This window comes from Callorhinus ursinus, unplaced genomic scaffold, assembly GCF_003265705.2.
Source record: "Callorhinus ursinus isolate GAN/ISIS: 27379988/994484 unplaced genomic scaffold, GSC_fseal_2.0 scaffold54, whole genome shotgun sequence".
In the NCBI taxonomy this organism is placed as follows: domain Eukaryota; kingdom Metazoa; phylum Chordata; class Mammalia; order Carnivora; family Otariidae; genus Callorhinus; species Callorhinus ursinus.
In genome coordinates this window covers 10797002-10811078 of record NW_027397116.1, presented here as the reverse complement: position 1 = coordinate 10811078, position 14077 = coordinate 10797002, and the positions used below count along the sequence as shown (strand labels likewise).

The 14077-nt window shown below is 37.8% G+C and overlaps 2 pseudogenes; one reads left to right on the top strand and one right to left on the bottom strand.

Moving 5' to 3' along the window:
- The window catches only part of LOC112839319 (kanadaptin-like), a 12903-nt pseudogene extending 3203 nt beyond the window's left edge, over nucleotides 1-9700 (bottom strand).
- Nucleotides 9701-11126: 1426 nt separating this feature from the next.
- On the top strand, nucleotides 11127-13012 carry LOC112839369 (histone-binding protein RBBP7 pseudogene; annotated as a pseudogene).
- The last annotated feature ends 1065 nt before the right edge of the window (nucleotides 13013-14077 follow it).

The following is a 14077-nucleotide window of genomic DNA, read 5'->3' as shown; positions in this document are numbered from 1 at the left end:
TGTGTGTGTGTGTGTGTGTGTGTGTGTGTGTGTGTGTGTGTGTGTGTGTACAAGCAGGGGGGAGGAGCAGACAGAGAGGGAGAAGCAAACTCCCTGCTGAGCAGGAAGACGGGTGCAGGACTCGATCCCAGGACCCTGGGATCATGACCTGAGCCGAAGTCAGTCACTTAACCGACTGAGCCACCCAGGCACCCCATATCACATTTTTTCTAATCTTTATCTATTGATGGACATAGATTGTTTCCATATCTTGGCTATTGTAAATAATGCTAGCATGAACGTAAAGTTGGAAACATATATTTTCAAATTGGTGTTTTTATTTACTTTGGGTCAATATCCAGAATTGAAATTTCTGAATCTTATGGCAGTTCTATTTTAAGGAACCTCCATACTATTTCCATAGTGGCTGCACAAATTTTCGTTCCCACCAACAGTGTATGTGGGTTCACTTTACTCCACATCCCACCAACACTTGTTATTTCTTGTCTTTTTGATAATAGCCAGTCTTACAGGTTTGAGATGATATCTCATTGTGGGTTTTGATTTGCATTTTCCTGATGATTAGTGATGTTGAGCTATTGTTGATAATAGTGCTATAAACATTGGGGTGCATGTGCCCCTTTGAATCACCATTTTTGTATCAGCATATTTGGATAAATACCTAGTAGTGCAACTGCTGGGTTATAAGGTAGTTCTATTTTTAACTTCTTGGGGAACCTCCATACTATTTTCCAGAGTAGCTACACCAGTTTGCATCCCCCACAAACATGCAAAAGTGTTCCCCTTTCTCCACATCCTCACCAACATCTGTTGTTTCCTGAGTTGTTAATTTTAACCATTCTGATTTGTATTTCCTTGATGATGAGAGATGTTGAGCAACTTTTCATGTGTCTGTTAGTAATTTGGATGTCTTCTTTGGAAAAATGTCTATTTATGTCTTCTGCCCATTTCTTAACTGGAGTATTTGCTTTTTGGGTGTTGAGTTAAATAAGTTATAGATTTTGGATACTAGCTCTTTATCTGATATGACATTTGCAAATATCTTCTCCCATTCCATTGGTTGCCTTTTAGTTTTGTTGATTATTTCCTTTGCTGTGCGGAAGTTTTTATCTTGATGAGTACCCAATAATTCATTTTTGCTTTTGTTTCCCTTGCCTCCAGAGATATGTCTGATAAGAAGTTGCTGCGGCCGAGGTCAAAGAGGTTGCTGCCTGTTTCTCCTCTAGGATTTTGATGGTTTTCTGTCTTACATTTAGGTCTTTCATCTATTTTGAATTTCTTCTTGTATATGGTGTGAAAAAGTGGTTCAGTTTCATTCTTCTGCATGTTGACGTCCAGTTTTCCCAACACCATTTGTTGAAGAAACTATCTCTTTTCCTTTGGATATTCTTTCCTGTTTGTCAAAGATTAGTTGACCATACAGTTGTGAGTCCATTTCTGGGTTCTCTATTCTGTTCCACTGATCTATGTGTTTGTTTTTGTGCCACTAACATACTGTCTTAATCACTACAGCTTTGTAATACAGCTTGAAGTCTGGAATTGTGATGCTTCCTGCTTTTCTTTTCTTTTTCAAGATTGCTTTAGCTATCTTTTCTGGTTCCATATAAATTTGAGGATTGTTTGTTCTACCTTTGTGAAAAATGGTGGTGTTATATTGATAGGGATGGCATTGAATGTGTAGATTGCTTTGGGTAGTATAGATATTTTAACAATATTTGTTCTTCCAATCCATGAATATGCAATGTTTTTCTATTTCTTTGTGTCTTCTTCAATTTCTTTCACAAGTGTTCTATTGTTTTCAGAATACAGATCTTTTACCTCTTTGGTTAGGTTTTTTTCCTAGGTATCTTATGGTTTTTGGTGCAATTATAAATGGGGTCGATTTCTTGATTTCTCTTTCTACTGCTTCATTATTGGCATATAGAAATGAAACAGGTTTCTGTACATTCATTTTGTATCCTATAACTTTATTGCATTCATGTATCAGTTCCAGCAATTTTATGGTGGAGTATTTTGGGTTCTCTGCATAGAATATCATGTCATCTGCAAATAGTGAAAGTTTGACTTCTTCCTTGTCATTTTGGATGCCTTTTATTTCTTTTTGTTTGATTGCTAAATTAGTCTTCTGGTACTATGTTGAACAACAATGGTGAGAGTAAACATCCCTGTCATGTTCCTGACCTGAGGGTAAAAGCTCTCAGTTTATCCCCATTGAGGATGATATTATCTGTGGGTCTTTCATATATGGCATTTCTGATGTTAGGGTATGTTCCTTCTACCCCTACTTTCTTGAGGATTTTTATCAAGAAAGGATGCTGTATTTTGTCAAATGCTTTTTCTGCATCTATTGAGAGGATCATATGGTTCTTATCCTTTCTTTTATTAACATGATGTATCACATTGATTGATTTGCAGATACTGAAGCACACTTGCAGCTCAGGAATGAATCCCATTTGGTCGTGGTGAATACTTCTCTTAAGGTACTGTTGGATCGATTAGCTAGTATCTTGTTGAGAATTTTTGCATCCATGTTCATCAGAGATATTGGTCTGTAATTCTCCTTTTTAGTGGGGTCTTTGGTTTTAGAATCAAGGTAATCCTGGCCTCACAGAATGAGTTTGGAAGTTTTCCTTCCATTTCTATTTTGTGGAACAGCTTCAGAAGAATAGGTATTAATTCTTTAAATGTTTGGTAGAATTCCCCCAGAAAGTCTCTGGTCCTGGACTCTTGCTTGTTGGGAGATTTTTGATTACTGATTCAATTTCTTTGCTGGTTATGGGTCTGTTCAAATTTTCTATTTCTTCCTGTTTCAGTTTTGGTACTTTATATATTTCTAGAAATTTATCTATTTCTTCCAGATTGCCCAATTTGTTGGAATATAATTGCTCATAATATTCTCTTATAATTGTTTGTATTTCTGCAGTGTTGGTTGTGACCTTCATGATTTTATTTATTTGGGTCCTTTCTCTTTTCTTATTGATAAGTCTGGCTAGGGCTTTATCAATTTTAATTAATTTTTTCAAAGAATTAGATCCTAATTTATTGATCTGTTCTACTGTTTTTTTATTTCTATATCATTTTATTTTGACTCTAATCTTAATTATTTCTCTTCTGCTAGTTTTAGGCTTTATTTGCTGTTCTCTTTATAGCTCCTTTAGGTGTAAAGTTAGGTTGTGTATTTGAGACTTTTCTTGCTTCTTTAGGAAGACCTGTATTGCTATATACTTCCTTCTCATGACCATCTTTGCTGCATCCCAAAGGTTTTGGACTATGATGTTTTCATTCTTATCTGTTTCCATGTATTTTTTTTATTTCTTCTTTAATTTCCTGGTTAACCCATTCATTCTTTAGTAGAATGTTCTATAACCTCATGTATTTATGGTCTTTCCAAATTTTTTCTTATGGTTGACTTCAAGTTTCATAGTGTTGTGGACTGAAAATATTCATGGTATGATCTCAATCTTTCTGTACTGGTTGAGGCTTGATTTGTGTCCCAGTGTGTGATCTGTTATGGAGAATGTTCCATGTGCACTCAAAAAGAATGTATATTCTGCTGTTTGGGGATGAAATGCTCTGAATATATCTGTTAAGTACATCTGATCCAGTGTGTCATCCTTAGCCATTGTTTTCTTGTTGATCTTCTGCTTAGATGATCTGTCCATTGCTGTGAGTGGGCTGTTAAAGTCCCCTATTATTATTGTATTATTATTAATGAGTTTATTTAAGTTTTTCATTAATTATTATATATTTGGCTGCTCCCAAGTTGGGGGGATAAATATTTACAATTGTTAGATCTTATTGGATAGACCCCTCTATTATGGTATAGTGACCTTCTTCATCTCTTATTACAGTCTTTGGTTTAAAATCTAGTTTGTCTGTTGTAAGTATGACTACTCCAGCTTTCTTTTGGTGTCTATTAGCATGATAGATGGTTTTCTATCCTTTCACTTTCAATTTGAAGGTGTCTCTGGGTCTAAAATGAGTCTCTTACAAATAGCATACTGAAGGGTCTTATTTTGGGTTTTTTGTTTGTTTGTTTTTAAGTAGGCTTCACACCCAGAATGGAGTCCAATGTGCAGCCTGAACTCACGACCCTGAGATCAAGACCTGAGCTGAGATCAAGAGTTGGATGTTTAACTGACTGAGCCACAGAGGCATCCCTGGGTCTTGTTTTTTTATCCATTCTGATACCCTATGTCTTTTGATTGAAGCATTGAGTCCATTTATATTCAGAGGAATTGAAAGATAAAGATATGAATTTAGTGCCAGTGTATTACCTATAAATTTGCTGTTCCTTGTGGATGGTCTCTATCTCTTTCTAGTCTTTGTTAATTTTCGTCTCTCTTTCCCACTCAAAGGGTCCCCTTCAGTACTTCTTGCAGAGCTGGTTTAGGGTTCACTAACTCCTTTAGTGTTTGCTTTCCTTGGAAACTCTTTATCTTTCCTTTTATTCTGAATGACAGTTTTACTGGATGAAATATTCTTGGCTGCATATTTTTCCCATTTAGTACATTGAATATATCATGCCACTTTTTTCTGGCCTGCCAAGTTTCTGTGGACAGTTTTGCTGCTTACCTTATGTGTCTACCCTTGTAGGTTAAGGACCTTTTGCCCCCAGCTGCTCTCAGAATTCTCTCTTTATCTTTGTATTTTGCAAGTTTCACTATGATATGTCTCGATGTTGACCTGTTTTTGTTGATTTTGAGGGGAGTTCTCTGTGCCTCTTGGACTTGAATGCTTCTTTCCTTCCCCAGATTAAGTAAATTCTTAGCAGTAATTTGTTCAAATTTCTGCCCTCTACCCCCCAATTTTCTTCTGGGACTCCCATGATATGGATATTATTGCATTTTGTGGAATTGCTGAGCTCCCTAAGTCTTTATTTGTGATGTAATAATTTTTTCCCTTCCTCTTTTCAGCTTCATTATTTTCCATAATTTTATCTTCTATATCACCTACTCAATCCTCTGTTTCTTCCGTACTTGCTCTGATTACATCCAGTCAGTTTTGCATCTCAGTTATAGTATTTTTTTTTTAATTTTGGCCTAATTTTTAGGTCTTTTATCTCTGCAGCCAGGGTTTCTCTGGCGTCTTCTATGCTTCTTTCAAGCCCAGCTAGTTTTCTTATGACTGTTGCTCTAAATTCTTGTTCAGATATATTGCTTATATCTGTTTTGAGCAAATCCCTGGCTGTGATTTCTTCTTGATCTTTCTTTTGGGGAGAATTTCCCCATCTTGTCATTATGTCTAGGTTTCTGTCTTTTGCATATTATGAAAGCTTATTACGTTTCCTGATCTTGAGAGCAATACTATATTAAGAAGGGGTCATACACTGTCCAGGGCCTGGTGCTTCAGGAAGTGTTTCTGGTCTATGCTGTGTGCACTCTGCTATTGTGTTTTTTAGCAGCTCTTTCCCACAGGTCAGTCTTCTACTGAGTTCCTCCTTGCTTGCAGTGGGGAGTGTTTGGACCTTTAACTAGGCATGCTTTGATTTGTTTGTTAAGATAAGCCTGGTACACGAGAGGGGGGGTGCTTGTTTGATCTTCTGAGGGAGAGGACAGATGTGCTGGCTCATAGTCAGACCTAACTTTGCAAAGATGCCCCTGCCAGGTGCAGGGGGTGGGGGATGGGGTGGGGTTGGTGTAGGCTATTCCAGCCTCCACTGGAGGAACTGTGTTTCTCTCTGAAATCCAACCATGCTGAGGGGCGAGGGGGAGGGGAGTGGAAGATGGTGTCACTCTGACCTCTCGTCCCTAGGGAGGAGAACTCATAGCCTATGACTGTTCACTCACAGTCTCAACCTGTTTGTGCCTGGCCATTGGCATGCCTGGTGCCACAGTTCTCCTATGTTTTATCTCTGGCACACAACTGGGATTCAAAACTCCAAATCTTAAAGGGCCCAGCAAGGTGCAGACCCACTCCCTCCCCCTCCCCTGCAAGTCAGGGGAGAGACTTGCAGCACACCCCTCACTGTTCTGTCCCAGAAAAGCAGTTGCACAGTACACACACAGTGGCTGGAGTCCATTGTGATGCAGAGTGAAAAGCTCTGCCCTCTGCATGCACCTGTCCCCTGCTTCTGAACAACTGCTCAATGACTCACAGGGGGCCTTTCATCCTTAGAGAGGCAAATACCCTCCAAACATACTTCAGCAGGGGGAGCCATCTCTCCCAGTGCTACCCAGGGGATCCTTTCACTGCAGCATATTGTGGAACCCTATGCTGCTCTCTCTCCCACTCTCTCCTTCTTTCCCTGACTTCACTCTGTGAAAATGGCTCCTTCCCCTCCATAGCACCGTGGATTTTCTCTCCCCCAGTTCAGAGCTCTGAACCTCTTTTTTGCCACAGTCTCTCCTCCCAATTGTGCAGATTGTTTTCTTAATCCTCAGATCAATTTCCTTTGTTCAAAATGGCATGATGTTGATCTAGTTGGTTTGAGAGATGAGGCAAGCTCAGGGTCCCCTTACTACTCCACCATCTTAACTCTTCTTATCTCTGTTTTATTTTTAATATATCTTTGGATCTTATCTTATTTTTTTGATCCAAGATTGCCAATATGTTCAGTCTATAGAAGTAAATTATCCTGATTTTTTTATCTGTATGACACCAAATTATTTTGGCTGAAATTCTTACTATGTTGACTGATAGTGTCAAGTAATGAGAGGTCATGTCAAATGAGAGGTAAGTTTTATTGCTGACCATGTTGTATGGTTGTGTGGGCCAGGTGGGCTCCTACAAGGATTCAGGAAGATTCACAAACATACACCATTCTTCCTGGGCATGTTTCATAGTGTTTCATCCAGTTCAGCTGGAGGGAGTGGTGGCAAACTAGGTTGTAAGCAAACTTATTTTTATATTCGGTCTAATCCTCCTCATGCAAATTATATATGAGGAAGAAACATAGCACAAACTAAGTGATATATGCATGCTAAAGTGTTAATCACTTCTTCGTTTGTGCATAAGTACATGGAAAGTGATATAGAAGATAGAATGGGAAAAAAGAATAAATGCTTTTTTATTTATGGAAAATAGTGTCTCTTCAAGTAAAAAGAGTCCAATTCAGTAAATGATCTGAGTCAATTTATTTTAATAACAAGTCAATAGATGATAGATAGATAACATTATCTAAGCACCAGCATTATGGTAAGAATACATTCTTTTATTACTTTGATCAGATTTAAATTCACACCAGGAACAAATTATAATTGTTCTAAATTGAAATTTCATTATTGACTAGTATAAATCAATTTATTGTACATTTAACAGATGGCATGCCTAATAAGGAACTGTTAATTCTTTTCTTTGATATAGCTTTTTTCTTAAGTAATTTTTTATAATTAGTACTAAATTATAGTAATGAAATGTCTTACTTTTCAAGAAAATACTGAATAATGTATTGACTAATAGCATACGTTGAGTTAATTATATAGTGTAATTTGAGAGTAATATTTAAATTCATGTTGTTTTGACTTTGACAGTGAAATACATCATGTACAAAAAATACCTGGTATTTTTTACAGAGAAATGCATTTATATTTCAAAAGCAGAAATAGAAAAATTCCAAATATATTATGGAAAAGGTCTATATTTCTGCTAATTTAATGTGTTTGGGACATAGGAAACTAATTAGGTAAACACTTCAACCATTTAATCTAGCTAATGTTATTAAGTATTATACAACTTAAAAGTATATCCTACGTTGAGAAGTTAATAAAAATAATAATCATTCTGATTCAGTAGTCACAAAGTTATAAGGCTGCCCAGAAAATTCTACTCTAGATTTATATTAGTGTTGGTAGACAGAAATAAGTTGCCTTTACCAGATCCTATTATTTCAGTCTATGGATTTAAGGACTTTATATTATCATAGCTTTATCTGCAAAACCTAAAAGGAGAATTACAATATGACAATTTGAAATAATTAGAGAACAAGAACTATCAGTATTATTGAGAATAACATAGCACATATGTAACCACACTCTAATTGTAATTAGCAAACCAAAGGCATTTAGGTTAAGTGGAGGAACACTGTGGATGCAGTCAGCTGATGTTGGCATAAAGGACTGCAGGCATTGAACTGGACTCAGTGGTTATATAAGATTCACAGAAAAAATGTGGCTGCTCTGTGAAAGAAGCACAGCCTAGAGTAGCACTACCTAAGAGAAATATAATGTCAGCCACAAATGCAAACCACACAAGTAATTTCACATTTTTTAGTGGTCACACAAGAGAAGTTAAAATAAACAAATGAAATTAAACTTCCTAATACATTTTATGTAACCCAGTATATTCAAAATACTATGATTTGAACTTGTAAATTATTGAGATATTTTACATTTTTTATAGTAAGTCTCTGAAATCCAGTATATAATTTACAATTACAGCACATCTCAATTTGGGCTAACAGCATTTCAAGTGTTTCATATCCATAGGTGGTTGGTGGGTACAGAAAGTTCAGCCTCAGACTCTCTCCTGGGGCCTGGCTACCTATGCATTCTCTTCAGTGTTTTGAATGAAGAATTCCTTAGGAGATTCATATATTCTATTCATGAGAAAATGAGAAAAGCAAAAAATACCCTGATAGTTTAGAACAATGTATAAATATTACAAAAGCCTAATGCAAAGGGCACCTTTGGTCCCTATCTTATTGGACCTTTCTTCTGCATTTGCCACCATAGATCACTTTCTCCTTCTTAAAACTACACACTGATAGTTCTCTCCTATTTCACTGACTAGTGCACATTTTGAGTCTTAGTTGGACCCCCTTTCTCTGCTCTTCAGTTTTGGTGTTTTACAGACTCTTTTTTGACCCCCATTTTGTTCTCACCCTACAACTTCTCCCAGGAATACCTCAAGCTCTTATATATGCTGGTATTACTCAAATGTTATCTCTGGCCTTACATTTTTTCTTAACCTTTATTTCCAAATGCCTGTTGGATATGTCCACCTGGCTATTTTACAAGCACACAAACCCCTCATCCTTCCTTCTACACCTGCTCTTCTAGTCCATAGTTCATATGGTGTCATCACCATCCACTGAATTAGAAACTGATGGTGAACCTTGACACTCCCCACTCCCTCACTAATCAGCAAATCCTGTTGATTTCACCAACTTAATATATATCAATACTTCCGTCCCTCCCTCAAAAAACATGCGCAATTCACTTAGCTATTATCTATTTCTCGAAATGAGGCAAAATCTTCATCAATTCCCTATTCTACTAATCATATGCCCTCAAACCGATCTTCCCAAAGCAACCATGGAAAATGAAACACTGACCATCTTTACTCTTGCTTAAAACACTTCAGTGGTTGCCATGAGTTAAAGAATAAGGTCCAGACTCTCTGGTCCAACATATCCTCTTACTGTCTTGCTCTTTAACTTTATTCTTATACCACTTTCTGAACTGAACTTCACACTCTACCAATACAAGACTCTGTGTAGCTCTCCACAAACATCAAGCTGCGCGAGTTGTGCTTACATGATTCTTTTTTTTTTTTCCCTTTCTTTATTCCCAGACTCATCATCACAAGCCCACATATGTTTTACATCATTTCCTTAAAGGGCTGTAAAATTGATCACCATCAAAAACTGTTTCAGGCTAGGTTAGGTACTCTTGTCGCTATCTAAACATACCTTTATCACAGTATTAAGCATGTCTATTAAATTATCTTTCAGATGTCTCCACCACCAAGTGGTATTCATCTTGGTATCTTTGATACCCAGCACAATGTTTTTTATAAGGATTTGATGAACTCACTGAAATCAGGTTAAAAACACTAATATTTGTATGTGCACTTACATAGACAAACATCGGCACACATGATGTACACTCAAGCAAAGTAGACATTAGTTCCTTTAAAAGCAGCAATGTAAAGAAATTGAAACATTTTAGTAAATTAAAAAATTGAATATGTGTGAACAGTGAATACAGCTCCCTCAAAACATGAATTGTGTTCAGGTTGCCTTTTTTGAAGAATATGTGAGTTTCAACTTGAACTTTCCTTGTCAACACCTTAGGGGCTGTCTAGTTGTTGGTGAACAGAGGGAAGGAAGGTTACACAGATTAGTGTTGAAATTGCCTCATATGATCCATGGCACCAATTCACTTCACCAATCCTCAGTTTTCTCATCAGCAACATGAGGAAATCAGGCCTACGAGAGTCCTCCTGAACCTTAGACTTTATAATTCAATACTGTGTCTACATAGGGATGGAGAGAGGAGGAAAACAGGGAGAGGAAATAAAACAAAACTTGCTTACAACCCAATTCATTCTACTTGAACCTATTAAAACACATACACATCATTTTAATTAGAACTATTACATTAATTTTAATTTTTCCAAATATAAGAGTATTTATGCTATATTACAGACATAGTTATGAGGAAATGTGAGAATGTTTTATTCTTCTCAAGTCCAATAGGCATTACATGATAACAATGTCCATAAATGTTAATGATCTTAGTTTCATTTTTCTTTTCCCAAGATAGAGTAGTTGCATTACGACAATACTGAATCTGGTAGGGATTTAATTCCTTATGCAGTTGTGCCCAGGAAATCAATGGGATAAAGCTGAGATGTCAGTGCACTTTAATTTGGTCAGTCATGTCATATAGATGTGTTAAAATCGTTGTATTTTGGGGGGCACCTGAGTGGCTCCGTCGGTTATAGGGTCATGATCCCAGGGTCCTGGGATCGAGTCCTGCATCGGGCTCCCTGCTCTGCAGGAAGCCTGCTTCTCCCTCTCCCACTCCCCCTGCTTATGTTCCCTCTCTCGCTGTGTCTCTCTGTCAAATAAATAAATAAAATCTTAAAAAAAAAATCTTTGTATATTTCTATAGGAAGTTCTGAATACCATTTAAAATATACAAACTCAATATGGCCTTCAGTGGTACTTAGCACCTTATTGTGTACACTGTTGATGAGCAATAATAAATGATTGTTTAGTAGCTGAATTATTAGCACAATAGTGAAAATGTGCTCTGTAGAGCACAATGGTACAGTTTTAAGAGCATTGTCAATGACCAGGAATACACTGCAAAGCAAGGTTATGGACTTTTCCCAGGGCGGATGTGCCTGCGCTCAGCTGCCTGGGCGGGCTGGGAGGCGTGGGTTGAAAAGTCTCGTTCCAAGTTTGGAGAGCGAGAGAAGAGAGCCTCAGACCTCGGTACCCGTAAGCGGGGAGGAGGCAGGAGGAAAGGACGCAGCGTTTGGGGAGCACCCAGGCTGTAAGACGGAGCTCACGCTTCGAGAGCTAGAAGGGTGTGGCGCACCTGCGCGAGGCAGGAACGCCTGCGGTTGGGCTGCTGTTGGCTAGCGAGGGGAGTCCGAGGTGGCGGCGAGGGGCGAACGATCCGATGCAAGATGGCGAGTAAAGAGATGTTTGAAGATACTGTGGAGGAGCGTGTCATCAATGAAGAATATAAAATCTGGATGAAGAATACACCGTTTCTCTATGACCTGGTTATGACCCATGCTCTTCAGTGGCCGAGTCTTACCGTTCAGTGGCTTCCTGAAGTGACTAAACCAGAAGGAAAGAATTATGCCCTTCATTGGCTGGTGTTGGGGACTCACACATCTGATGAGCCCAATCATCTCGTGGTTGCTCGAGTCCGAACGATGATGCACAGTTTGATGCTTCCCACTGTGACAGTGAGAAGGGTGAATTTGGTGGCTTTGGTTCTGTAACAGGAAAAATTGAATGTGAAATTAAAATTAACCATGAAGGAGAAGTAAATCGTGCTCGTTACATGCCTCAGAATCCTCACATCATTGCTACAAAAACACCATCTTCTGATGTGCTGGTTTTTGACTATACAAAGCACCCTGCTAAACCAGACCCAAGTGGAGAATGTAATCCTGATCTTAGGGTGAAGAGGCCACCAAAAGGAAGGCTATGGCCTTTCCTGGAATTCAAATTTGAGTGGACATCTCCTAAGTGCATCGGACGATCATACTGTCTGTCTGTGGGATATAAATGCAGGACCAAAGGAAGGCAAGATTGTGGCTTCACTGGCCACTCGGCTGTTGTAGAGGATGTGGCCTGGCATCTGCTACACGAGTCCTTATTTGGATCCGTTGCTGATGATCAGAAACTTATGATATGGGACACCAGGTCCAATACCACCTCCAAGCCAAGCCACCTGGTGGATGAGCACACTGCTGAGGTCAACTGCCTGTCATTCAACCCCTACAGCGAGTTCATTCTTGCAACTGGCTCTGCAGATAAGACTGTAGCTTTATGGGATCTGCGTAATTTAAAGTTAAAACTCCATACCTTTGAGTCTCATAAAGATGAAATTTTCCAGGTCCACTGGTCTCCACATAACGAAACTATTCTGGCTTCAAGTGGTACTGATCGCCACCTGAATGTGTGGGATTTAAGCAAAATTGGAGAAGAACAGTCAGCAGAAGATGCAGAAGATGGGCCTCCAGAACTCCTGTTTATTCATGGAGGACACACTGCCAAGATATCAGATTTTAGTTGGAAGCCCAATGAGTCTTGGGTCATCTGCTCGGTGTCTGAGGATAACATCATGCAGATATGGCAAATGGCTGAAAATATTTACAATGATGAAGAGTCAGATGTCACAACATCGGAACTGGAGGGGCAAGGATCTTAAAACCCAAAGTACAAGAAATGTTTCTATTGAATGTATGTAATGCTACACGAATGCTTGGTTTATCAAGTGCCAAAAAGGCATTGTATAGTAGGAAATGTAAGTGGGATGGCATAGGGCATTCTTTACCTTCTGATTCTAGCACTTTCAAGTGAGCTATTGCGTACTGTATCGTATTGTAGCTTTTAGGGAAGAAAGGAATGTTGAGAGAGAACATCTCGGTTGTTTTAAAATACAAGTAGCAGGGTACTACCTTTGATTCAACTATTTTAAGTCCTTGTTTTCTCAAACTAAGTGCTTGCTGTTCCCAAATATGCAAGAATAACTTTTACACTTTTTCCCTCCAACACTTGTTGATTGGCTTTGCAGAAATAAAGTTTTAAAATAAAAAAAAAGCAAGGTTATGAAAAGAACAGAGTGTGATCTCTGTCATATAGGGAACTTTGCAGAGGAACATTAGTTTTACTTCTATATAAAGAGCAAATGCTTGGTGAAAAGATGAAGACAGTACAGTACAGATAAAATAAAAATAGAACCTCACCCTTCTTTCTATCCAGTCTCCAAAATAACCTCTCTTATAATAGCATGGTGTATAACGGTCTGGGTATTTTCTATGCCATTGTAATGGAATATCAAGGAACTTTTCCTGTTTTTCTGGAGTTGTCAGTGGCTAGAGCTGAGGGCAAAGGGTACATTTAACAGTTAGAGCAGATGTCTTAACCTCTCTGATCCTTAGTTTCCTCATGTTGAGAATGGAAATGATAATCGATTTCCTTCCTAATTCAGAGTTATTTTTCCTTTAATTGAAGAAACATAAACAAAAATAGTCTATAATTATAAATCATTACACAAATAAGGTGCTATTCTGATTCCTAAAAATGAAAATAAATTTTGGATCCTGCAATGCCAAAAAAGCAAGTAAGAAGCCCTGAAACCTATGAAAACCCACCTGGTTAAAAAATGTTAATGAAGTTGAATGTAAATTTTGTGATAAAATCAATGTCTGCTCAGTAAAATGCCTGCTCATCTGAAGAGTGGTCACTAAATAAAAACAAATTTTAACATTTCATAACTGTTCATGAAATTGCCAAACAACATGTTATATGACCATTAAAACTAATTATGATAGTTTTTTCTCCTGTTCCCAAAAAATGTATATTAAGTGAACTTCAGAATACAATAATATTCTGTACATTACCATCGCAGCATAAAAGGCCTGTACAGACACAGAAAACAATGTGCTTAAAATAAAATAATTGTAATCAGCTTATAGAACTGGAACTTTTTCAAAATTTTATATATTTTATGTCTTTTCATTTTGTTTTAATATAGGGGAATACAGGAGATAGAAGAAATCAATGGTCCAGCATTTACTATATTACTATGAGATAAACTAGAAGATAAAATCCCTACACATACTGATAGAAGAAATTTATCTCAATGGTCCTTGTTGTGGACTG